The following is a 27870-nucleotide window of genomic DNA, read 5'->3' as shown; positions in this document are numbered from 1 at the left end:
ATTTAAGGGAAAGGACAGTGAGGCAGCTGCAGCAGAGAGACCACCGTGCTGATTCTGACCCTGTGGTTTGGTTTATGCATGGCAACCTCCTCCACAAACCCCATTATTCTGAGAGTGTCTGCAAAGACCAAGGAAGGAAGCCTGACTATCTGATAAATGAAGACTACTAATTCAGTAGAAGACTACTAGGAGAAACCTAATTTTATCAAGCACTTTCAAATTCAGATTATTTAAATATCACTTCTTGATCCGTTCGTGCCCCTTGCTTTATCTTTCACTGCTTCTTTGCAATCTCCTGTAAGCCTCCTGCTGAACATAGCTCCTTTTGTAGTACCAATGGCTTTCTGGCTCCTGGTCTTCATTTTTAGATTGCATCTGACACATCCCAGAGCCTGGAACCCTATCTCAGAATTCAAGCTAAATGTATCCTATCCTTTTAGTAAGTGGATTTGCCAAAATAATAGGAACCAGAGGTTGGCAATCAGCAGTAAAGATTCAGTAGGTCTCTGGAGAAAGCTTAGGACAAACGGCTGATGGATTGTAATAGTTCTTAGTGAAGATGGCAGGGTTAATCAACTACATCCACATCACTGAAGGAAAATCCAATAATTGTGGTTTTGGCAAATCCTTAGAAACTCCTAGGCCTAAAAGACAATGGCAGATTTGAGTTTTTCCGGTACCTTTTGGTCTTCATCTAGTTCTACATTCAAAGGGTCACCATTTTAAAAAGGCAGATGGATGGCTGGGTTAGGGAGAGTTGGATGAGGTGAGTGCAGTCCTGTGAGAGATGATTCTGAGCGAAAGTGAAGATAATCGATCTCACTTTGCAGAATCACACTTTCTCAGGATATCAGGTACTTTACGGGCAAAGCTGCAGACCCTGCATCAGTGACAGTGATAAGATCACAGTTTATGCACAGTGAAATCTCTCTCAATCATCTCCCACAATCAATAGAGGCTGAAGATTGCAAGAAAAAGAAATAACTTTAATTTAATGGAATCCAAAGACCACAGGGTACTAGACTCTGAGCATCTGGTGTGTGGAGGACCAGATGTACTGGCTGGATCTCTGGGATGCTAAAGACACTCTCAGATGATGGCCCAGATACTCCCTTGTCTGTCACTTGACTTCTTCACACACATGATGGCCTGCAGATCCCCGTGTCCTCTGGTCTCCACAGTGTGGAGTGTTCTATATCCCAGGAGACCTGGCCTCTAACCCTGACTTATCTACTGACTCATATAAAATCTAAATAAGTCGCTTTTTTTTTCCCTTTGGCCCTCAGTTTCCTCATATTTTTAGAAGAATTTAACTCTAAGTGAATTCTCACATTTCTTCCCAACATTGTGGCTCTTTCTTTTTTGAGAAAATCTTGCTGAATGCCATTCTGTACCTAGAGGAGGATGCCTCTGACTTAAGTACTTCCTGTGTCTCAACCAATGTCCACCAAGTTCTTTTGACTTAGTTTCCTCTTTGAATCAATACTGACCTGGTCCATTCCTGCCTCATCTGTGACAGAACAATATAGGATGAAACACACTTATTTTATATGTGTATGCCCTTTGTGAGAATTCAGCTTCAACTACAAAGTCAGCAAATACTTTGTTCTGAAGAAGGCAGCTTGCTTTTTAATAAGACAGGAAAATTTCTCATAGATGATTCAAAATTCCTGCAGCGTTTCATGATCTATGCATTGAAATTCATCATAAATGGAATATGTGACAAAATACTTGAAAATGAATAATATAGTGATGTCAGAAAACACTAATCTCAGTGCCCACATGTAAATCTAATGAGTTCAGTACTTTTTCTTTTCTACAACTGATTTTATGTAGTTGATTAGAGGAAATATTTCATAACATTTCAAAACCTTTTAATTCACACAATATCCTCTAAATACTGGTAAGAAATTTTGGTTTTGAAAACTGCTTCTAGGCAAGTCACTTAACCTCAGTGGATCTCCTTTTCCTCATTTGTAAATTGAAGAGGTTGGAATAGCTAATCTCTTAGGTGCCTTCCAGTTTGAATATGTTATGATTTGATGTTGCTTCTCATTTATTGTACACATTGAGAACAACTATTGTAGCAGCCAGGTACAATAGAAAAATCTAATGATAATGGCTTCAACAGGGGTCTAATTAGGGCTTTTAGATATAAATTCAATTTATGCTCAGGTCTTTCTCAGGAGACTTAGTTGGATGGTGACTTTAAGAAGTATTGCTAATCTTGGATGAATTCCAAAGCATCTTTGTTTCATGGCTCCAGTATTTTTGTTTTACAGTAGAGTCCTACTAACTTATTGTTATAAGTTCATAGTGCAGAAAGACTTTGGCAATAGGGAGTTTTTTTTAAAAGGGAGAATCATGAATATATTTTGCAGAGGGTTACATAATTTTAGAACTAGAAGGGATCTGGGAAAATTTATGCAGATTTTCTGTTACCAAAGCAATGCTAGCAATAAGGAATATATGAACCTGATTCATTAATTGGAAGATTTTATTTGGGTAATTTTTCATAGAAAAAAATGTTTGAGGAATAAATAATTTAAAAAGGATTCATAGAAAATAAATCTGTTTCAGAGGTAAAACAGTTGTACCTATTATTGCTGCCAGATGTCATGTAGAGAAATAAGCAACAAAACCAAAAGCAATTCTGAAAATTTTGTGGATTAACATTTTAATAAAAATTGTATGCTGTGAACATTAGGTCTGCAAAAACCCATTACTCAAAAATGGGCATTGTGTTCAAATAAACTGAGGGAACACTTGTTTGAACAAAATTAAGTCATGTTTTAACTATAGAATTTTTAGGAGCCTTAGTATTCCAGTGTGTGATATACACTGTTAGTCTCCAAGAGAAGGATACAGCACACAGTTCTTTTAAATAAACGTTTGAATCAGTGAAGCTTTAAGAATTTTGATACAGATTAAAATATAATTTAATAATTATAAAGAAAGGATGTCAGTATAAAATTTTAAATTCTGGTTGGTGCTATAAAACATTCATCTTAAAAATATTTGTGGTTTGAATTGCTTGTGCAAATGTGTCTGTTTTTTAACTAATTCACTTAGGCAAATATTTAGAAGAACTTTCATGATGATGCCTTTTGCCTTTGATGTTCTGATCTCTCTCTCATAGTTGCATTTTCAGTTTTCCCTCTTATCTGAGTTCTAGGTCCACTTTTTTTAATTGAAGTATAGTTAATTTACTACATTGTATTAGTTTCTGGTGTACAGCATAGTGATTCAGTTATACATATGTATATTCTTTTTCATATTCTTTTCATTATAGCTTAGTATAAGATACTGAATATAGTTCCCTGTGCCATGCAGTAGGATCTTGTTGTTTATTTTAGACATAGTAGTTAGTATCTGTAAATCCCAAACTCTTAATTTATCCCACCCCCACCTTTCCCATTTGGTAACCATAAGTTTGTTTTCTATGTCTGTGAGTCTGTTTCTGTTTTGTAAATAAGTTCATTTGTATCATTTTTTTAGATTCCACATATAAGTGATAGCATGATATTTGCCACACACACACACACACACACACCCCCCACCCACCCCACTTCTTCTTTATCCAATCATCTGTCAATGGACGCTTTTTAACTTCTTATTTAGTATCTGAACTCCACTATCTCACTTTACTATCTCATCAGCCAAAACCGAATGTGACCCAAACTCGATTCCTCATCCATTGTCCATCTTCGTCTCCTCTCTCCACTCTTAAAATCTCCAGGACATAGGACTGCATCCTCTTCATCATGCATCGTCTCAGTAAATACAAAGCACTTTTTCATGTATGTCAGAAATCTGGGGACCATTTTTTCCCACTAATTACTGCAAAATAATTATGAAGTCTGTTAATTTTGCCTTCTAAGAACCTCTTGGTCCACCCCGTTCTTTCTGTCTCTGCTGCCAACAAGTTTAAGTTAAATTACTGACTGCTTCCTGTACAGAACTGTAATAGTCTCCTCATTATCTCTCCACTCTACTCTTCTGAATTCTTTTTCTTATTGTCATCTCAATAAACATTTAAAACACAAATGCAATCATACTCTCCCTTACCCAATAATAAATTAATTTGAAGAATAGGATTTTTCTGTAATAAATTCCCCCCCAAAATAGAAAACAATTCTGGCTGGTTTTCAAAAAATACCAATACAAAGTGAAACAGCTTTAAAAAGGAACTAGTATTCATTTGAACAGTTTCCTAAAATGAGAAGAACTCAAGTTTTTGTTTAGTTTATTCTTGGTCAGTGAGTTTTCTAAGATGTCCTCAAAGGCAAAAAAGAAAAAAAGAAAAAAATTAGATCATCTGACATAAAATATTCTGTAATTGTAGGAGTGTCCTAACTGTGTTCTCATTACTGCTCCACCAAGTAAGTCTATCTTTACTCACCTACTAGGATAGAGAAAGAGGAGAGAATTGTTTTACTGAGATCATCCGTTATCCTTTATCTATCATCATATCTAGTGTTGAGATTAGATGTCTCTTTTCTCTTTTAATGATCTATGCAGTCACTGAGGGATCTATTGACCAGATCATAGTGCTGAATCCAGTCTGCTAAAGCCACATGGATCTGAGCCTGTTCTCTGATTAAATATCAGTCATTATTTCAGGAGTGCCTCCTTGGTGAGACATCCCTTCTGGTGGTAATGAATGAAGCTCAAAGAAAACAGTTAAAGGAGCAACTAGTGAACCAGCATGGCTCTATTAAAGGGAAAGTAAAAAACTCATTTTAGCCAGAATTTGAGATTAAACTTTACAGTTGGTAATTGAAATAATTCCCCTTTCTGAGAAAACTAAGGAAGTTTTATATAACAAAATGGGCAGAGATCCCCCAGGTTGTTTTAACTGAAAAAATAAGGAAAAGAAATTGGTAGTATTTTATTTTAATGGCTTATGTGATTTTTATTCATAAGTTCCTCAAAACTTCTGTAGCCTGGGAATGGTTATTTGTTTGTTAAAATGGTAAAGAGTTAAGACATTTATTGTTTGGTATAAAATCCTCTTTGAGAGGAATATAAAAAGTTGTGTTATTTATTTACTCATAATGTGTGCTGTAATTTCCTCTAAATATATGTTATTGCAGTAATGATTGTAATAGTTCCATCAATTACATTGTTAATTATAACCATCTTGATTACCTTTATATCTTTAAGGTTTCTTTTTTTTTTTTTTTTAGCATAGTAAAATGCATTTGTAAACCATGTATTTAAGTTGTTTGGAGAAAGTTAAGCTAATGTCCCATCACTGATTTTTGATTCTCTGATCTCTTATGTGCCCACTGATGTTTTGGCACAGTGCTGCACTAGCAGAATTTGTTTAATGAGCGTGTTCTAATGGGGCTAAGATGGAAAGAAAAAATATTGCAGCTACTTCTGGAGAATTTCTTACAAACCAACTCATACTTGATATTAAAAAAGAATTAGGCTGAGGCTTGGTGTTGCCAAAGGGCATTAGGGAACTCAAATTATGTAATTAAAATGTTTATGCTGATCAAATTAACCAGAGCACAAAGTGATAATAGGGATGAAAAGTTATGTTTTTAAAAGGCTTGTCAAATTGAATGGTGCCTAACAGGTTTTCTCTGAAGTAGTGCTTTGGATATAGAACATCAAAGTCATTGATGGTTATCTTATATATAACTTTAATTTCCTTCTAGAAATTCTAGCAGCAGTTGCGAGCTTTGATTTGTCTAAAAAATAATATGTATCAGTTGGTTTATTATAGAATTGTAGGAAAATAAGTTAAAAAAACAATGCAAAGGCTCTGTCTAGCTTGCTAACTGCTCTCAGGCAGGTAAAGTTATAGACATAGAACATACTGCATTTTTCTACTATTTTAATAAAAATTTCTCTCTATGACAAAAATGTTCAAGTTAGAAATTTTGAGGGGGGAAGGTATAGCTCAAGTGGTAGAGCGCATGCTTAGCATGAACAACCTCCTGGGTTCAATCCCCAGTACTTCGTCCAAGAATAAATAAGTAAATAAATAAACCTAATTACCTCCACTTCCCCACCAAAAAAGAAATTTTGAAAAGTATAGAAATACTCACCCATGTACACACAAATACAAATCACTTAAAATTCAGTCTCTTAAAGGCAATAGTTTTTTTATTCTATTCTTTTGTTCGGTTTGAAGACTGTATGTTTTCAACATACTGGGATCCTATATGCATGCCTTTTTATGACTTTCCTCTAAACTCAGTATGTTAACATTTCCTTACATCTTAAAAAAAATTTATTTTGGAATGATTTTAGATTTACATGAAAGTTGTAAAAATAGTAAAATGTAAAAATTTTCTGTGTACCCTATACCCAGCTTCCCTCAATGATAATATTTTATGTAACCGGTGTACAGTGATCAAAGGCAGGAACTGACATATTTGTACAATACTGTTTACTAAAGACCTCATTCAGATTTTGCCAGTTTTTACATGCACTCACTTTGTATGTATGTGTATGTGAAATCTTCAGTGTAGCTTCTATTTGCATTTCTTTATGGTGAATGAAGTAAAAATCTTTTCATAAGTTTAAACATTATTTTTCAGTCTTTTTATGTGAACTGTCTGTTCATGTTTTTTGCCCATTTTTCTGATTTTTCAGATAATTATCCTCAAATTTTAAGAGTATTTAAATAACAGGGATATTAGCTCTTTATTTAGGATATATATATATATTACAAGTATTTTACCCAATTTTTCACTTATGTTTTGACTTCTCTGATCTTTTATAACAGCTTTATTGAAATACCATAAATTCACCCATCTAAAGTACATAATTCACTGTTTTGTTTTGTTTTGTTTTTTACTATATTCATGGAATTGTGTAACCATTACTACAATTAATTCTAGAATATTTTTATCATGCCTCCTTCCCCTGAAAAAAACATAGCCGTTTGCAGTCACTTTCAGTTTCCTCCCCAAATCTCCCAGCCTTAGCTAACCACTAATGTACTTTCTGTCATTAGACTTTCTTATTCTTCACATTTTCCCTTAATTCTTTAATTAATCTTATACAATATGATATTTTAAATGGCTGCATTGTATTCCATGGTAGTAATGCTTCAGTGTTTACTTAAGCAGTCAGCAATTTAATAGTCATTAAATATTTAGGTCATATCTAAATATTCATATTAGAAGTGATACATTTAGTTAACACCCTAGTGGATTTCTGTTCATGTTCTAAAGATAAAGTTTAAGCAATCAAATTCTCTGGTTAAAATGTAGGCACATTTTTTAATGCTTTTGTCACATTTTGCCCCCAAATTTTGAAAGATATTTCCAGTTTAAACTCTCTTCAGTAGTGAATGTTAATTCTTGAACCTTTACTGAAAACTAGAATTAGAGATGAAAAAAATAGTATCTTACTGGAAAAGTGCCTCTAAACTGTTTGATTAACCAGGATTCTAAACTTTTCTTCCTCACATTTACTGGATATTTAGATTTTTCTTATGATAGATTGCCTATTCATGCTCTTTGCATCGTTAAAATTGAAATGATTGTTTCTTACTGATTTTAAGTGTTCTTTACATGTTAAAAATATATTAACAGATTTTCTGTTATGTATTTGCTGATTTTTCTCTCCACTGATTGCCTCTCTTTTAATTTTGTTTTTGCTTTTTATGTTGTATAGATCTTAAAATATTTATAACCATCTTTATCAGTCTTTATACACCTGAAGAAATGTTTCTTTCTAATTCTTTTATTTCTTTCCTTTTACCGAATAATTTATGTGGAACTTACTGACTTACAAGAAATATTAGATGGAATTGTTTCTCCAATTAATTAACTAATTCTGCTGTATGTGTTTTGTAGAAGGCAGTGGTGATGCATTTGAGCCTGTATATGCACTATTCTTACTCAGAAAATACATCAGAGAAAATAGTTCACTGTCCTCCCATCCCATAAATACTAGAATTTATCTTATGCATTTGCTATTGCTTAGAGATATTTAAATCAGTACATCACTAAACATTTACTGATTTAGGATCTCACATTAATTTTTTTTTTCTTTTTGCTCCTAGTCTGTAATTAGACCACAAATAGTCTTAGTACCCACCCCCACAAAAAAAAAAATCAAAAGAGGGATTAGTACTAAAAACAGTGGTGATTGTCATTTTCTAAATCAGCCATCTTAAGTGTTACTGACTTTAGCCATTGCTGTTTGAAATTTTTCTGTAAGGCTGAACCTAGTGCAACTCCCCAGCTAGACTTTCAGTTTTAAAATAATCTTAGTATTATTAGCACAGTGAGTATTTTGTGTTAAACTCAATTTTTATTTGATGCTTTTTTTTATTATTATTATCTTTAGCCCAATGTGCATTTAGATTCGGGTCATAGAAATTGGCAAATTAAAAATTCCTGACCTTTTTCAGTGTTCCTTTCTGCTTTCTTCTGCTCACCTGTCTTCCTCTTTTTAAGAAAATATTTTATTGGTGATGTTAAGTGAATCATCTTCAAAGATCTCAAGAAAAGATTATTTACCTCTGTAATGAGAGTTATCCACCTTTTTTAACTTTAGAAGATATGACAGTGCAATCTTACTTTTCTCATTTACAATCCCTGGGATTTCAAGGAAATTACTTAACCTTTCTGAGCCTATTTTCCTAATCAATAAAATAGATTGAAAACAGCTTATCTTTTTAGGTGACAGTAAGGATTAACTGAGGTACTTCAGTTAAATTACAAGAAAAATTAGGTGATTACATGTGCCTGATCTATTGCTAGGGGATTAAGAGATTAAAATGAAGAAAGTAGAAACTCAGTAAGTCAGCCCTTAAGACATTTTAGGACAACTAAAGGATATGGAAATACAGAGTCTGAGGGTTTGAAAAAGACTGCTTCTAGAAGGCCAATGTACTTCGATTTCATTATTTCTGTTAATGATAAAATGAAAAAAATCTGTTCTGAATGCTTGCTTCCTCATTAATTTAAGGAGAGCTTTAATTCTGTTGATCTTATGTAAGAAGGCTAAGCTTTTGAAATAGTCTGTGCTATTTGTAAAATAAAAATCAAAAAGAAAAGAAGAAGTTTTAGATAATTGATGATGTATTTGTGAGTTTATTTCACTTGGATGAGGAAACTGAGAACCAGAGATGTGAGGTGACTTACTCAGGGTTTAGTGATAAGAACAGGGCTAGGTCCAGGTTCCTAGCTATTTTAAGTACTATAACACATTTCCACACTTATGCCAAAATTGCTGATTTTTTTAAATCAGAAACACTATTAAAAAATGAGTTAAGACTTTTTCAGGTAAATAATACATGGTTTAAATAATTACAGAGAAAGAGCTCTTCTCCAGTTATGGGGCTATTTTTCAGGATTCATTTACTTTTTAGTACATACCAGTGAACTCTAGTCATTTGAAGTATAGGTTCAAATGGGAGGCTATAATCAGAAATAATTTGAAATCTACTTACTTTGAGAGTAAGTGGCAGTTCTGTATCAAAAAAAATCTTGATAAGAAAAATTATGCACAAAAAATTCTGTTTATAAATATTTTTAATCAAATACAATTATAATAACATAAAAACGACATAGGAATATAGCCAATAGCATGGTTTATTTTAAAGGTTTATACTACCAGAACATTATACAGATTCTTCCCTATCAAAGTTCTAATGGCATTTTTCACAGAAAAGAACAAACAATCCCAAAATTTATATGGAAACTTGAATGATTTCGAATAATCAAAGCAAGACTGGGAAAGAAGAATAAAGCTGGAGACATCACACTCCCTAATTTCAAGCTATATACAAAGCTATAGTAACAAAAACAATATATTGGCATAAAAACAGACTCATAGATCAATGCAACAAAAATAGAGAGCTCAGAAATAAACCCATGCATATATGGGTAATTACAACAAAGTAGCCAGGAGTATGCAATGGGGAAATGATAGTCTTTTCAATAAATGTTGTTGGGAAGACTGGACAGCAACATGCAAAAGAGTGAAACTGGACCAGTATCTTACACCGCACGCAAAAATTAATTCAAAGTGCATTGAAAACTTGAAGTTGAGACCTGAAACCATAAAACTAGAAAAAAAAAACAGACTGTAAGCTCCCTGACATCTGTCCTAGGTTTGTTTTTTTTTTTTTTTTTTTGGATTTGACACCAAAAGCAAAGGCAACAAAAGCAAAAATATACAAATGGGATTACATCAAACTAAAATGCTTCTGCACAGCAAAGGAAATCATCAACAAAATTAAAAAGCAACCTACTGGATGAGAGAAAATACTTGAAAATCATATATCTGATAAGAGGCTATTATCCAAAATATGTAAAGGACTCATACAACTGAAAGCAAAAAAACCCAAACAATTCAATTAAAAAAATGGGCAGAAGACCTGAATATAATTTTTCCCAAAGAAGACATACAGATGGCCAACACATACATAAAAAGATACTCTACATCATTAATCATCAAGGAAATGCAAATTAAAACCACAGTGAGATATCACCTCACACTTGTTAAAATGATTATTACCAAACAGACTAAAAATAACAAATGTTTGAAAGAATATGAAGAAAAGGGAACCCTCATGTATCGGTGGGATTGTAAATTGATGTAGTTACTATGGAAAAAAGTCTGGAAGTTTCTCAGCAAATTAAAAATAGAGCTATCATATGACCCAGCAATTCCTTTTCTGGGTATTTGAATAATATGAAAACACTAATTTGGAAAGATATATGCACCACAATGTTCATTACAGAATTATTTACAATAACCAAAATACGAAAACAGAGTATCTATCATCAGTGGGATGAATGGATAAGGAAGCTGGAGATGTGTATGTGTGTGTGTGTGTGTATATATATATACATATATATATATATATATAATTACATATAATGTTCCCCATTAATGGAATATTATATATATGTATATATACACATATATATATATATATAAATGGAATATTTTTCAGCCCAAAAAAATGAAATCTTGCCATTTGCATCAACATAGATGGACCTCTTGAGAGCATTATATTACGTGAAATAAGCCAGACAGAGAAAGGTAAATATCATATAATCTTTGTTATATGTAGAATCTAATGAAAAAGGACAAAAACAAGCTTATAGATATAAAGACCAGATTGGTGGTTGTCAGAGCCATGGGGTGAGCAGTGGGAGAAATGAGTGAACTGTTTTTGTTTCTTCAGTTTCAATAAGTTGAATTAAAAATTTTAAATTGTACCTCAGTGAAGTAGACTTAACAAAAGAAAAGTTGAAACTTTATGTTATGTGGATGTCAGATGCTCTGTTTACCAAACAATTTATTTTCCCTTGTTCAGTTTCCTAGATCCTCATACTTTGATTACTAGAAATGTATCTCTTGGGAATAAATACAAATACAAAATTATTAATAAAAATGTATGATGAAACACTTACTTGTAATATGTCCTAGAACAATATATGATGAAATTTTGATATCCATGGAAGGCACCGTGGCAGTATTCTGTATACAAGACTACCAGATAGGGGTCCATATGGCTCTGTTCTGGGTTCCTGCTGTAACTTATGGGAAACTTCCACAACGTTCATAGCCCTTGGTGCTCTGCAAATGAAGGAGAAGAATGTCCTCAAATTCCTTGCAGCAGGAACCCACTGAGTTGGCACCCACTTTAACTTCCAGATGGAACAGTACATCTGTGAAAGGAAAAATGATGGCATCTTACACCATAAATCTGAAGAGAACCTGGGAGAAGCTTCTGTTGGCAGCCTGAGCCATTGTTGCCATTGAAAACCTGACAGATGCCAGTGTTATATCCTTCAGGGATACTGACCAGAGAGCTGTGCTATTGTTTGCTGCTGCCACTGGAGCCACTCCTATTGCTGGCTGCTTTACTCCTAAAACCTTCACAAATCAGATCCAGGCAGCCTTCTGGGAGCTGCTACTTAAGGTGGTTGCTGATCCCAGGGCTGATCTCACACAGGCGTCTTATGTTAACCTGCCCAGTACTACTCTGTGCAACGGATCTGTCCTCTGCTCTATGTGGACACTGCCATCCTACGCAGCAACAAGGGCGCTCACATAGTTTGGTGTGGTGGATGCTGTCTCAGGAAGTTCTGTGCATGTGTGGCCCTATCCTGTAAACATCATGGGAGATCATTTTTAGTTCTACAGAGATCGTGAAGAGACTGAAAAGGAGGCACCGGCCACGTCTGAAACGGCTGTGAGCGAGGAGGAAGTTTTCAGGGTGAATGGACTGCTCCAGCTCCTGAATTAACTGCCATTTAACCTGAAGTTGCAGAGGCTTCTGTAGGCACAGGTATCCTGGTGCCTGTTCAGCTGAAGACAGGAGTGCTCAGCCCATCCCTGAGGACTGGTCTGCAGCTCCCACCGCTCAGGCCGCTGAATGGGTAGCCAAAATCCCTGGTGTTCTGAAGCTGTTTTTCCACAGGCTTTTAAACAGAAAATGCAAATGGTTGACAGAAAATACTTCTTAAAAAAAAAAATGCCATGCACATGTAGGAAAACATCCCCGGACATTGTGTACTGTCACTTCTAAACAGAACTACAGTACTCATTTGTCTTAGTCAGTTGATTTTTGTATTACTTGAAAATTGGAGGTGCTAACAGAGGCAGCTCCATCATCTCTGATGCACCTCCTCCTGCCAAGATTTTTATTTTTAATCCTAATCACATAAAAAAAGGAAACTAGAGTTTCTTAGAGATTTTATTCTATTCTGATACAGTATTCCAAATGGATATAAAACTTCCTATTTTTGCCCTAAAGTCAGAAAGTTTAGAAAAAAATCACGACTATTGTAAAATAAAGAATTCAGCTAAAGGACATTGTCATCAGCTAAGAGAAGAAAATGTGAGCTTGATATTGTGAATAATTAAAATAATTCAAGTCTGCTGAAGGCCACGAGTTCAAAATGCAACTCAAAGAAAATGTGAGAATAAAATGTGCAATGGAGTAGCTGTAATGCCAAAAAAGGGTAACTTTGAGAGTAGATGGTTTTCTCTTGATTTTAATAAGTAGAATAGAATGCATGAGTACATGTATTCTACATATTGATACAGTTTCTTTCAACATTTAAGAATAAGTATACATAAAGTAAATATATATGTATAGTTATTATTGATAAGCAAGATGGCAACACATGCCTAAAAGAGGAAGGGAATATAAATATATTGAGTTTACTTTTTCCTGTATATACAGATTATGTGTGTGTCTGTGGGTATATGTGTCTGTGTGTAATTAGAATCTGTAAGAAAGAAGAGGACTAATTTTGAGTGAGCCAAACATTCTCAGTAACAGTAGGAATTCTGCCAAGAACTCTACAACATAGCGCCCTGTAGCAGATGCCTATTTACTAAATAATTCCTGCACATGATAATTAGGTAGAAATATTGTCCACTGGTTGATCAGCTCTGATAATCATACACATGAACTAGTTCACATCCTGTTTCAGAATGATCGTTTAGCCAGGTGTTCTAAAGGGAAGAATTACTGAGTCAGATTCAAACCCCCATTTTCTAGCAGATAAAATTGCTGGATGATCATTCTAATGGCTTTTAAGTACAGATAAAGCCAGCAAAAGTTTATAATCACAATAAAAGGCATGTATAGGTAACTATACAAGGATGATGACTTGGGAGGTACTGACCATTTAAAAAGTAAATAATAATATTTTCTGGAAATGATGGGAAAGGTTTGGACTTGTTCCATGATGCAACAAATCATACCATCTGAGTTATGTGAAGAATCAGTTGGTCCTTAAGCCAGAACCAGCAGTGACATTTAATCTGAGGTGGAATTCTTTCTGTTTTAAAGTGGGTAAAATTATTGTTAATCTAGGAATTTTGCAAAATAAATATCTAGTTAAAATACTAATCCTCAAGTATCTAGTTAGAATAATAAACACCAAGAAATATGAGTAGGAATGATCATTAAAATAATATAGTAAAAACACAAATGAATGAATAAATATATAAACAAACAAACAAAAATAAATAAATTGCCTTGAACATAATGTATGTTCATGGGACCAATTTAGCTTTGGTTTTCTATAGTGGTGTCTGACTAAGTATTTTCCTAATTAGGTCCTTTTAATATTTTTATGGAAACATGGCTGTTTGTCAATATGTCAAGGTGGGTTTTTCCTCATACAAAGCACTGGGTTTTCGATATTAAATTGAGCTGATAAGTTAATGGGTTTTATGTAAGTTGTATAGTCTTAATTTGGTACTTATAAATAGCACTAGGTAGGCCTTCTACCCATAATATTCCAAGGGTTAAGACAGCAGAGGAGTTTAGAAAGAACTTTTTTTTTTTTACAGTCAGTTAATTTGCCATATAAAATTGCTGTATATGATAAATGTGTACAGATTTTCTATCCAAATATTCACTTGTAAACTTCTTGTTAAGACTGTTAGGTTTTTATCCCTTTTGTATGAAATGACATTGCAAAAACAAAAAGAAAACCTTTAAAAAGTAAATATATTACAGACAGCACCCTAACAAACTCTTGAGGGACTCTAATGATTTCCAGGATTGTTTCTTCATGTCATTCACTCTTCTTTCCTGTGAACACTTTGTCACTTGGATTCTCAGTCTCCCCGACTTAGAGACTCTGTCAGGCTGTCTCATTCCTTCTCTTTGTGTCATGACCCATAAGCCCTCCAGAAGGAGGAACCAGGGCACTTGTCAGGCCAGCTTCATTTGGTTGCTGAGTTCCAGGGATTAGTGCTTTTTTGGGTGACATCCAAACTTTTTCATATATTTTGTCTGAGTTTTGTTTGTTTGTTTGTCTGTTTCTTTGGTTGTTGCAAGGAAGAGGGTAAATTCTTCCCCTGTTAGTCTACCTTGTCTAGACGCAAGAGAGCACATGTCTATTATTTTGTGTGATGAAGTGAGAAGCATGCAAAAGATGTTTTGCTGCATCCTGAACTATGATGATTGTCTTAAGAAAAAGCACTTGTCCATTTGAGTTGTGAGCAGAACAACCTCCTGCTTTTCATGGAACATAATTTCCACTTGAAACATTAACTGACGGGCAAACTATGGTTTTGTCTTGTTTTTTTAAATATGTGAGTATTTGGGACATGTTTACTTGAAAATCAAAGAAGAGATCTTGTCACTTCAAAGGAAATCAACTGATAGTATTTGTTGACAATGGTAAAATTCAAGCTTTCAAAAGAAAATTAGAATTTGGGGAAACTTGTGCTAGCCACTGTGAGCTTGAGAGTGCCCCAAATCTTATAAACTTTTCTAATAAAGATGGTGGTGATATTAACAAATTTATTTTATTTAATCAAATATCTTAATATTTGAAAGAACTCCATAACTCAGTGAACAGTAATTTTAACAAGATCAATGTAGAAAATCATTCAAGAGTAAAAGAGTAGTCAAAGTGCAAAATAGACCATTCAGTGTAGTGGAGTGTAGCAGCATTCACTGATTTGGTTTCAGACTGCACACTGCAGTGAAGTTTTAATAGATGACCAATTGTCAAATTTTGGTGTACATATCAAGAGGAATAGCCAAAGTTTTCTGAAATCTGTTAAAATGCTTCTCGTATTTCCAGCTACATATCCGAGTGAGTCTGGGTTTTCTTTAAATACTTCAACCAGAAGAACATATTGCAACACATTAATTCATAAGCAAATATGAAAATCTACCTGACTTCTATTGTGGCCAGACATTAAAGAGATGTGCAGAACTGTACTGTAAAGTAGTGTCACTCCTCTCATTATTTCTAGGGAGAAAATACAGTTATTTCCTACTAAAATATATTATTTACTTTAACATATGATGTGTTTATTATTTTAAAATGAATTAATGTTTTTAGTTTTTTCAACTTTTATTTCTTACATGGCAAATACTGACAAATATAACTAACTTAGACAACACTCTTGAGATTCTCAATAAAGGGATTCTGAGACCAGGAAGTTTGAAAACTGCTTCTCTAATCACTGTGGTATTTTAGATATAACTAACATTTTCAAATAATGAAAATTTGTCTAATGTTATCATATTTCTGCCAATATACTCATGTAATTCTCACAATAAGACAATAAGATGAATATTATTATAGCTTCCTTTTTATAGATGTGGCATATGAGGCACAATTTCCTTAGCATGATACAGCTATTAAATGGAAGAAGTCAGACAGGCTATGTGACTCCATAGTCTGTGCTCTGAAACATCGTTCTCTATTTCTATGCTATGTTTTGTCTAAATCTTACTGTGGTTTCAACATTGAAAAGATCTTTTTCTTAGAAACATTTTAAATCACGTATTTATAGTGTTTTGTTAAGCTTATCATCAATTTTAAAATGTGGAGATAATTTAATTTTTCAAATTCGCAACTTTTATTTTTGTGTGAGTAGGGAGTAAACATAGAGGAACATTGATTGTGTAATGTCTAAATAATGTTAATCTTGTATTGGAGTTTTAAGACCAATATGCTAACTATTAAACAAAGTAGAGGGACTAGTGAGTACTCCTCACCACATTACAAAAGCTGAAGTGCTGAGGATGAGCACCATCTGAACACCAGACATAATTGTAAAAATGATGGCAAATCACAGAAGAGCCTGTAGCTATACTTGAATTCAGCATTGAGCAACCCTGTGATTTGGACATCCTTGTTATTTGAGGGTGATGATAGTACTTGACTCTGACAGGAGAATTTACTGAAGACTCACAGATACTTTCTCTAGCACTTACAGGCAAGCATCATTCTCTTCATTTTCTAACTTTCTGAATCAGTTGAGATTTATAAGGCTTGCATATCTCTTGATTTAGACTCACTTATAAAACTAAGTGAAACAAAATCAGATTAAGAATATTCCTGATAAAATGCCAAATGAATGCCTTATGCTTAAGAGATTCATGAGGAAGTACTAAGAAGTGAAATACCATGATGTCTACTAGGTTTTGAATGGTAGAGCAAATCAAACCAAACCAAACCACCAACCCACTGTGTGTGTGTGTGTGTGAAGGGAAATAAAGCATGTATGGCCAAAGTACCGTTGATGAATCTGGATGGAGAGTGTCTAAATGTTTATTGTGCTATCATTTCAATATACTTTTCTGTATATATGAAATTTTTCACAATAAAGTTTGAGGATGGGAGAAAGAACTCTATGTGAAAGTTAGGAGTGAAAACAAAAGCAAACGTAGCTTTTGAATTTTACTTGTTTATGTTGTGTTCAAGGCCAGACTGAGATACACAGGACCTCCTTGTCAAAGTGTTGTTAATACTACTTTTATATTTATTTGGGAGGGCATTGAAAAATAGTTTTCTATAAACAAAAAGTGTATGCTTATTTTTAAAACCTTGAAGTAGGGATTTGTTACCTAACTAATAAATACATAGGTGTTAATATACTTAATGTCTTTTATTTCATGATTTTCAGCCACTCCTGACTTAGAGGCTCAGTACTCAGTAGTAAGAGCTGGGGCTTAAATTTCTTTGCTTCTGACATTGTGGGTCCTTGGATAAGCCATTTAAATTCTATGTGCCTTTTTCCAAATCTATGGAACTGAGATAATAATAAAAGCTAGCTTGTAAGAAATTTGTGAGATTTCCTTGAATTAACACACGTAAACATCTTAGAATGCTGCTGGCAGCATGGTAAGCCTTCAATACATATCAACTGTTTTTGTTATAATAACCAAAGAGTGTTAGGCAATCACTAATCTAACTTACTCAAGTAGAGCTAAAAGTCCTATAACTAGAACCATACCTTGCACTCCTTGAGTTCAGTATTTCAGTTAAATGTAACTAGACCTTGCACCATTTCAGATCAAATGTTCAGTTAACTGTATCTTTCATCTTCGATGCCTGATGGTTGGGTAGTGTTGGTTGCTGGGTTTGCAACTCTCAACTTTGTGTTAGCCTTAAAAAAAAAAAGTGAGTAGATTAATTTAGGCATGGCTTATCTTCTTTTTTTTTTTTTTTTTTTGGCAGACTGGGCCCAGTTTATGTTTGCCTGTTATTTAAGATGCTTTATAGAAAAACTTGCATTCCTGAGCATCAAATTTCTGATCAGTTTTAGGACTGAGGTCCCATGTAAATGGTGCCCTGAGAAGCTGCTGAGCTGTCTCACACCTTAACATCAGGTACTGTACTAAGTGCTTTATTTACATTTTCTTATTTAATCTGTACAGAAAAGCTAAGAAGTTGGTTATGTCATCCTAATTCACTTAGGAGGAAAACTTGGTCTGAGAGTTCATTAATATGCTCAAGGTCACACACTAGTAAGTGGCAAATCATATTTGAAACCAGGCTGACCATCTTATTCCCTGAAAGCTATTGGCATTTCTGCCCTTCTTAGCCTCAAGGAAAAACACTGAAATAATTAGATCCATTAATAAGGCTATTCACAACACTAGATCCAGAGCAGCTGAACCATCTTGGTGTGATTCTGTAACAGTTGAGATAAGAGTATGGGAAGAAATACAGTCTTTGGAGTACTATAAGGTACTCCCAAAGGGGATTGAACTTTCCCACTGGCCACTTTAGCAGCTTAACCTGAGGGCAGGTTCTTCAACCTTGTGTACTTGATTTCTTCATCTGAAAATAAAAATAGACATAATAATCTCTACCATATAGGCTAGAGGAGGATTGAATTAAATAATCTATACATAGCACATGACATATAATAAACATTCAGCATATGTCATCTTGCTCCTTATATTGGGATTATTTTTACTTGGGCTACAAGTGTTCATTTTCCATTAGAAGAGAGTTCTTAAATTAAGAAGACATTTGTCCTCAAGATTTCTGTAAGTGCTGGGCCTGTATTGGCCCCTTCATGATGAATACCAAATCACCTTAGATAATCCTATGTAGACATATAATATGAATTGGTATCCCCATAGGAGATACACTTAGAGAAAAATAGTTTTCTACAGGCTAGTGCTAAGTTCTGGCACAGAAGCAGCATCCCTGCAGCCTTCCATGTACCACAGGGTGTATTTCAGCCCCATTCATGGCAAAGCTATGCTGTGGCCCCACCCTGTGATCAACTGCTCATCTAAAGTGTTTCCTTCCTAAAGATCATTGTCATTAAGGTAATTTGCTTGATTGGCCACTTTTTCTTCCCAATTGTCAGGTTTTCTGCTAATAAATATTCCCCTTCTGGATAAATACATTCTAAATGGAACTTTTCATGGAAGGATAATAATACTCAGTTTTGTTTATACAAGTATTTATAAAATGAAAATGCCTTGTGTTGTATTTATTTTTAGAATGGAACCAAATAATCTTAGTTTTTAAAATGTTAATCTTTAAAATAAATTTTTTTTAAAATTTTCAGAAACCTACTTGTCCTCTCAAAACTATATAGATACTTGTTAGTGATAATGGTAGCCAAGAAATTTTAAGCACTCTGTATGTGCCATGCATAGTTAATCTTTATGAGTAATTCTCCTTAAAAATGGGAATATTAGTAATCATGTGTTAGAATTGATCACTCTGTAAATAGAATTCCTAAAATATGATGTAAAGTATGTTGAAATCTTTCTTAGTGAGTCAGAAAACAGCTCAGGTTAGACACGGATTTATTAAAAAAAACTTGACTGACTGAAATAAAATGGCTTGAGATTAAAATGCTTTCATAAATCCCAATAGTGGAGGATTATGCATCGAACTACATATACTGAATAGTCATTGACTGCTATGGAATAGAATATTTAAGAGTGGATGATTATACTGTCCTAGTTAAGAAAGTTCACAAAAGTAAAACTAGAAATTCATAATACACTGTCTATTACATATTTTCTTTAACTCCATACTTAGGTATGAAGTGATCATTAACAGTCTTTGTGTAATAAAGAATTTGACCTTGCCCAGAGAAAGGTGTGGCCTTTGCCCTAGGCTTTGAGTGCTCATCTATTTAATACCTGATAGGCGCATCTTTGCTTAGGGAGGGGGCTGGCTACACTGGATCTTGGGGTGGGGTCATTCACACCCAATAGCTATAGAGTTGGGGCTGGCTCCACCATAAAGTCCAACAGGATGACCTAGTGTGGAGGCTTTGGGTCAGTTGACCTAGAGTCTGGGTTTGAACCATGTGAGCAGTCAGTCAATGATGCCTGCTTATTAAAGCCTCAAGGAAAACTACGGGCACAGAAGCTTGGTTGAGTGTTCTTGTTTGGTGATACTCTGTGCACATTATTACCTGTCACTTCCAGAAGTGGACATCATGTTTGGAATCCTTGAGACTCTTGTCTATGTGTCTCTTCCTTTGACTAATTTTAATTTTTCCTTATAACAAACAGTAGCCATAAATATAACTTTTCGGGGAGTTCTATGAGTCCTTCTAGAAAATTATTGAATCTGAGGGTGGTTTTAGGAATCCCTGTAAGCTTGCAGTTGGTGTCAGAAGTTGGGGCAGCACTGGAGACTGTGCCCTCACATGTCATAGTTTGACTATTTCTAGGCATTCTTAATAAATGTTATAAGCATTGTTAAATCCTGAACTGCCTTCTGAATTTTCTGACTAAATTATATTTTGTGCAGTTTTCCTGTTATTTTGGGCATGTTCTATTTCTTAGGAAGAGATAAACACTCAAGTAATAGGATATTTATTGCTTACCTACTATACATATCTGGCTGATGTATATGATTACTTGATTACGCCAGATATTTCATTGATAGAGATATGTCCTAGTTTCAGCCATGCTCTGCATCCTGACAAGACTATACAATATAAACAATGCACTTTTTCATTAAGTGATACAATACAAATATTTGGTAGAACAGTCACATCTTATTCCAAATCCATCTCAGTTTTTATACTTTTTACCAGGGGCAAATCAAACTCAAGTTTGGAACTGTTTTCCCAGTTTGATTTTCTCTAAGATTGTCTTAATGACCTGAGACTAGCAAGACTAATTATTTTGTTGTGTCCTCATCAATTGTACAAATGAATTGAACCAGCCAAGTAAGTTGGTTCCATTTGATTAGTTCTACTCATTTCTGCTTCAGCTATTGTCAGCTGTTGGGAAATGAGATTACAGAAACTAGCTCGCCCATGAAGTGTAACACTGCCAACTCTGTTAGGGGAACTTAAATTCTATCGCAGTTCTATCTCAAAACCATTACTAATAAAACCTTGCACTGTGGGCTTCAGCCTGCAATGGGCACTTATGAAAAGGTCAGAAAATGAACAGTAGAAATTGAAACACGAAGCCTTTGATTATGGCTGCATAGATGGTAGCACTATATGAATGATTGAAACATTATGCTATACACCAGAAATTGACACACTGTAAATGACTATACGTCAAAAAAAAAAAAATTAAGGAAGGTTGCCACCTGATCTCACTGCATATAATCTATATAAAATTAAGTAGTCTGTCTTTAAAATCAAATGTTTCTGGACTCAGACTTTTTAGCAGCATGCCATTTTACTTAGAAAGTATAATCCAAAGATTCCATGGGCCTTGTTGTTTCCAGTGAACATGTGTAAGAAATAATTGAACCAAATATCCAATCTCTAACTCACGCTTATTGAGGAAATTCATCTAGTACTATTTCAAAATGTAATACAGTTTTTGCAAATTAATTCTGAATCCTCTTCAGTATTTTATAATTTTTATTTTACATGCTCACTAACAAAGATGATTTGAATGATTCTGCAATACAGAAGAAAAAAAAGTTTTGAAATGTGTCCATACTCATAATTTGTATAATCTTTAACTTATAAGGAGAATGTAGGATTTTACTTTTGAAGAAATAACTAATCTGGCATATGATATAAAGTTTGCTGTGATTCTTCTGTAGGCAAACTAAACAAAAGATGGGGAAATTTTCTGAAGCAGAAGACTCTTTTGGACAATAATAAGGAAACTTCAGTACCAACAATGTGGGAGGGTTCCCTTTTCTCCACACCCTCTCCAGCATTTATCATTTGTTGATTTTATAATAATGGCCATTCTGACTGGCATTTTTCTGATAGTTAGTGATGCTGAGCATTTCTTCATGTGCCTAATGGCTATTTTTATGTCTTCATTTGAGAATTGCTTCTGCCCATTTTTGGATTGGACTATTTTTTTGTTACTAAGTTGTATTGTATCAACTCTAAATGAGACATTTTCTACTGTTAAAATATCAGATGTAACAAAATTAACAAAGTTCCTTAGAATACTTTAATATTTATTACACTTTAAAATTTCACCAATTAACCAAAAATATTTTTAAAGTTAGTTTGTTTAAATTAAAGATCCAGTTAAGGTAAGGCATTATTTTTAGCTGGTATATTTCTTTGATCTCTTTAGTCCCAGTAGCCATACTTCTCTACTGTCTGTCCATATTTTTTTTTTTTTTTGATTCGGACTTATTGAAGAATGGGTTGCACCTGCTTGTCTAATTATTTCCTCTGCCTCATCATGTCATCTAACTTGTCTCTCTACTCCTTTTATTACTTACTGATAAACAAGAAGTCAGATTTTACAGTTTGGTTATAGTCAGATAATAGGATCTTGGGAAGATCCCTTGTAAGTGATGCTGTAGACCTGTTGTTACATTCTCTCTGGAGGTACACAAAGTCTGAATTTTCCCAGGATTCGTTTTACTAAGAGTGATCTGTGGATTCAGCAGGTAGCATCTTGAATCCTCCATGGTAGATTATACTTTTCTCTTCCCCACCTGAATCTTGCTGTGTAATACACAGCCAGAGGCTGTATTTTAAATTTTGAGTTTCATGGTAATTGCTTCAAGCCACACTCATATTCATTTTATTTCACATTTTCTATTTCTTGACATATAATTACGATATTTATAATAGGAGACATGGGGAGTTAATCCTTGATTGTTTTTAGCCATATTCTGATTTGAATAGACTTTGAAAAATATGAAACTGTTCATAATGTTTGTGGGTTGCAAGCTAGAAATTCCCTCAGTAAAGCAAAGCCATCAAATCCTTTTCTGTAGGTTTATTTTTGAAGGGGCCTAGTTTGCTCCTTTTCTATAATTCCACAAGGCAAGCAGAGCAGAGTTTGCTTCTGAAAAACTTACAACGGGACATACTGATGCTTTTGTGAGGCAAGTGGCAGTTCACTGGGAAATCATCTAGCAAGTGATTCTTTCTTCAGGCAGATCAGATCACCTCTATCATCATCTGCTTTTTGTTGGGCTTCTAATTCCATTTAAAATTCTTATTAAAAGTTTGATGGTATAAATGAGACAGATTAAAGCACACACATAACTGCATATATTACACAAAGTGTGCCACCTTTTGTCCATGTGGATGTTAGTACGTGGTGTAGGGGCCTGAGAAGCACTCAGACGTCATCACCCCCAAAGAAGCAGCTGGCAATTCTGTCCAAACAAGGGGCAGTAGGCAGCTGTGTAAAGTTTGCTAGTGTAACTGACAGACATGAGCCATAAAATAGTTTTGTCATTTTTCAAATGGGACTATCTATTTCAAGTTGCTGGCTTTTGCTTAGGCTTTTTTTTTTTTTCTCTTGGCATTATTCTTCCTTCTTTTTCTGCCAAGACAATTCTGAATTACCCTTCAAAAGCAGTATAACCAACTGTGATTATCAGAGGGGAAAGGAGAGAAGGGATTAGATTAGGGTTTAGAATTAACAAGTACACAATACTATGTATAAAATAGATAAACAACAAAGGCCTCCTGTATAGCACAGGGAACTTTATTCAATTTCTTCTAATGCACTGTAATGGAAAATAATCTGATATATATTTATATATAACTATATGTAAATATAGTTATTCATATATAACTGAATTGATTTGCTGTACATCTGCAAATTGACTACAGTTCAATAAAAAATGAGAAAAAAAGTGATATACAAGTTATCCCATCTCTAAAGTCTTCCCCAAGCCTCTCTTCTAGCTTCTCATTATAGAATTTGCCAGTTTGCAATTGATCTTTTGGCGTAACTGTTTTTTTTCCTAAAACTAGAAGCCTCCCTCAGAGTTAGGTACCACTTCCTTTTCGTGTCTGGTAATTAGTTCCTAGAATCTTGTAAACAATTAAATATGTGTTTAATGAATGAATGAAAAAAAATTATAAGCCTTTGTAACATTGGAAAAGAGGTAAAGAGGACAAAAGAGGGGGAAAAGGAGAGAAGTAATCAATTTATAGTGGTCTGAGATCTGATCTGCACCAGCTCTCAGTGCAGAAATGCACCAGTGGTCAAAGATCCGCTGACACTGGCGTAACATTGTGCATTGAGCTGAACATTTTAATTTAACCATTTGTGACATTAACTTAATGTCCATAACTCTTGATGTCCAATAAATCCCTTATTGTTTTAAATTCTGAAATGAGCATTCTTTGGAGTGTGATAAACTGGGGCTGAGTCGAATGCATTTTGTATTCATAAAACCACCCCCAGATTCACTAGTAGGTATTAGATATGCTTATTGAGCTGAGCAGAAATAACTATCTGCCAAAAAAAGGATGATAATGAAAGAAGGATCCCAAGAAGAGACCAGAAAGTCTCCAGTTTATAGAGCCCCCAGGAAGGAGAGGAACCAAGAGTAAGGAATCAGAGGCTCCAAAAGACAAATGTTATCTGGAATTTCCTTGATGTCTTCAGGGATGTGCTCATTAGAATCTGTTAGCAGACATTTATCCACACACCTACTTTGGATCCCTTGGAGTTTGGCACGGTCAGATATTAGTCTGGGAGCAGGATGACCTGGGATTGGAGCTCAGCTATTTACAACACTCCTTTCCAAAGGTACAATGAAGGAAAGGAAAGATGGAGCTTCATTTCCTCTGTACTTTCACATTCTGTTCAGTGGAATGATGAGAAAGAACAAATGGTGTGTGTTTACACACACACACACACACACACACACACAGTTATTTCAGGTTATGCCACTAACAAATATTGCTGCAGAAATTTAGAAGAAAACAAAATGACAGCAAAGAAACTGGAAACAATCCTTCAATTTTTGGTGAAGATGATAACAAAAGTAATATTTTAAATCTGAAAATAAATTTGGAAAACTTGAAGGTGCTTTGGGGCTAAAGTAGAGTTTATTAACTTTAGTAAAATGACCTATAATTTAGAAAACAAAATATTTTAAAAATATGTCAGTGAAGTGAAAAAATAAAAGCATAGAAAACTCTTCAGCAAAATTTTCTTCACTGTAGTATTATTCAGACTCATTCTTGTGAGTTAATATTTTTTTCAGTTATGTTAGTATCCAATAAAAAATACTTGTTTGAAGAAGGATTAATTCCAATGCTGCATTGAGTAATAAAAATTTCTTTCCTTCAGTAGAATTTTTCTTTTTTTTTTAATAAAAAAGTTTAAGATTTAAAGCTTAATTTCTAAGACATGTTCCTTTTTTTAGATACTGATTTTTAAAGCTTAATTTTTAGACCACCAGTGTTATGAAAATTATACAGTAAATAGTAAGGACTTTTAATAAACTTGGAATAATGTGTGTACAGGTTGCTTGATCAAGAGAATCAGCAAAAAAGATAATATTAAATGTTTTCTTCAATAACTTCTAGTACATACATTCCTAGCATGGGGCTACAGGGATGGTTTGGATTCACATTATTTTCACATTCCATTAGGCAAGATGGATTTTAAGAAAATAAAGAGAAAGTGTGATGAGTGCAGCAGTAGGAAAATGCATGTGATCTACACTTATCATAACAGTGAGAAGATGAAGATAAATATTGCCTGGGGACCTAGTTCTGCTTCATCAAGGTAGTGACACCTAAACTATTGTGGTGGTAGTTGTGGTAGTTTTTTGGTAGTTGCTTTATTTCTTTGTTAGCTTTTTTCTAAGTATGAATACAAGTTCTTTAAATTTTCACTTGTAGGAAAAACAAAGGAGAAGAATCATGCTGATAGAGGCACAGACACATGAATTAGTATACAATGTTTGGGGAATTTTTACTAATTTGGTATGGCTGGAGCAGTTGGTCTTCATTGGAAGTGATGTTTTGCCCCCACTCAAACATTTGGCAATGGCTGGAGACATTTTTGCCTCTAATGGGTTGAAGTGTGATGTAGCATCTAGTGGGGAAAGGACAGCAGTGCTACTAAACATCTTACAGGATAGACAGGACATGCCCCACAACAAATACCTCGCTCAAAATGTCAGTGTTGCCAAGCTTGAGAGGGTCTTGGCTAACGTATGAAAGATGAGGTGATAAGAGAGGGAGAAATAAAAGGAAATAAGGCAGATAGTGTCCATGTTACGGGTAGGAGGTACTGGGCGGGCTTTGAATGTTAACCTCAGGAGGAAATGAATGGTATGAGTATTATCAGTGATGAAGAAGTAAAGGGAAAAATAAGGAAAGATGCAGGCTCAAACATACAACTGCTCAGGTGTGCACAGAACAGATCTAAAGAGTGCATTCACATGGGTTAGACTGCACAGAGTTTCCCCTGGAGTTGTGCATGGCACAACCTCCACAACCTGTTGTAGTAAGGAAACCTATACGGAGGCATAAAATAAGACGAACCTGTGAACGCTGAAATGATGGTACAGTAAATTTAAGTTTAGATGATGTTTCATATGAAAAGTTTCTTTAGAAAGTGTTTGTATCTAATTTTAGAGACTATAGCATAATTAGCAGAAAGGATTGGGAAGGGCATGTAGGTGGGTAAAAAATGGGGAGTCTTGGAGACAAGAGAGGTCGAGAATTATGTCATAGAAAAGTCTGGCTTAAATGAAGGAGCCTGTTGGGCAGTATGGAGTCTTGAAATAGAAAAAATATAACATGATTTGATGGAAGGCTTTGGATGCTAGTTGTTGAAAATTAAGGTTTGAGGCAGTGAGTTAGAAAGAGTTCTTGTAAGTTCCTGAATAGGAGAGAGATGAATGAAAATGGCCTTTGAGTAATAGTGTTCCTCCAGCCCTGTGTTAGATAGATCATAACGTGAGGAAAATGAGGCATGTGATAGGGTGATCAGCAATTGAAGTTCTGCTCTCAATTTACAAACAAAATATCTGCTCACAGCCACCCATAAAATATTCCTTCATAGGCATGAAATGTGCTATTAAGTTTCCTTTCAATTTTCTTGGGTATGTACACTTAGTCTTTCAGCCTTTCCTCATCAGGCACATTCCCCTACACTTCAATGATTTATTCTGCTCTTCCTCTGTACTCTCTCCATTTCTGTTTCTCCATATCTCACTTCATTTACAATGATTCAGATTAAACAGCATGGTCTCATCAGATCAGAACTTATCAGAAGGAAAGGATGTTATCTATCCAAAAGGAAACATGTGTTATATTGTTTTATTTTTTAAGGAATTAAAGATGAAAAAAGAACAGTAGGATCAATCTAACATTTTGTATTTCTACCATAAATACTGAACATGTAATAAGATGTGAATAACTGATTAACAAATTTGAGAACAAGGAAATGTCCTATGTTAGAGGTTATTTCTTAAAAATATAAGCTTGCCATTAGTCTTTATTCAAAGCCATTTCAATTAAAATAAAGCATTTTAAAAGTAATAATTGCTATGAAGGAGAGGTTATTTTAAACTTGTAGAGTTAGGTTCTTCTCATATTCTTGCCTAGTGAAAAGAATCTAACATCCTCCTGTCTTTCATTCTAAATATAATAAAAATGCAGCAGCAAAACACTTGAGTGTAAATCAATGCAGAGATTTTTTTTCCCAAGCTCAAGACAGATTAAATGATAAAAAAGACTATTTCCACTTTAAACAATATACTAGATTTACTCATCTGAAACAATTCTTTTTTTAAGGGTCAAAATATTTAAAACAATGACTCTTAAAACATTTCACATCAGACAAAGAAGACAGAGATCCCTTTGAGGTAGGGGGTAAAAAGAAAGAGGCATGCACCGTATAAGTGTCCTAGTTTACTGCCTGGAAAATTTTTCCAGGCATAGCACAGAAACCCAAGTAGAGCTTGG

At 34.3% G+C, this 27870-nt stretch overlaps 1 protein-coding gene and 1 pseudogene across 10 annotated transcripts in view; both read left to right on the top strand.

The window, feature by feature from the left end:
- ZNF804B (zinc finger protein 804B) overlaps window positions 1-27870 on the top strand; it is a 775441-nt gene that overhangs the window by 379969 nt on the left and 367602 nt on the right. For 7 of the 10 annotated variants that reach the window (XR_012074529.1, XM_072965052.1, XM_072965049.1 and 4 more), the window contains one exon: window positions 18025-18094. The exons of the other annotated variants lie outside the window; for them this stretch is intronic. The gene's annotated coding sequence lies outside the window, so the exon portion shown is untranslated. The remainder of the gene's footprint in view (window positions 1-18024; window positions 18095-27870) is intronic. 10 annotated transcript variants of the gene reach the window in all.
- LOC116281263 (small ribosomal subunit protein uS2B-like) lies at window positions 788-12461 on the top strand (annotated as a pseudogene).

Source organism: Vicugna pacos, chromosome 7 (genome assembly GCF_048564905.1).
Source record: "Vicugna pacos chromosome 7, VicPac4, whole genome shotgun sequence".
Taxonomy (NCBI): domain Eukaryota; kingdom Metazoa; phylum Chordata; class Mammalia; order Artiodactyla; family Camelidae; genus Vicugna; species Vicugna pacos.
The sequence above is the reverse complement of the archived record's forward strand: the minus strand, read 5'-3'. Positions and strand labels throughout refer to the sequence as shown.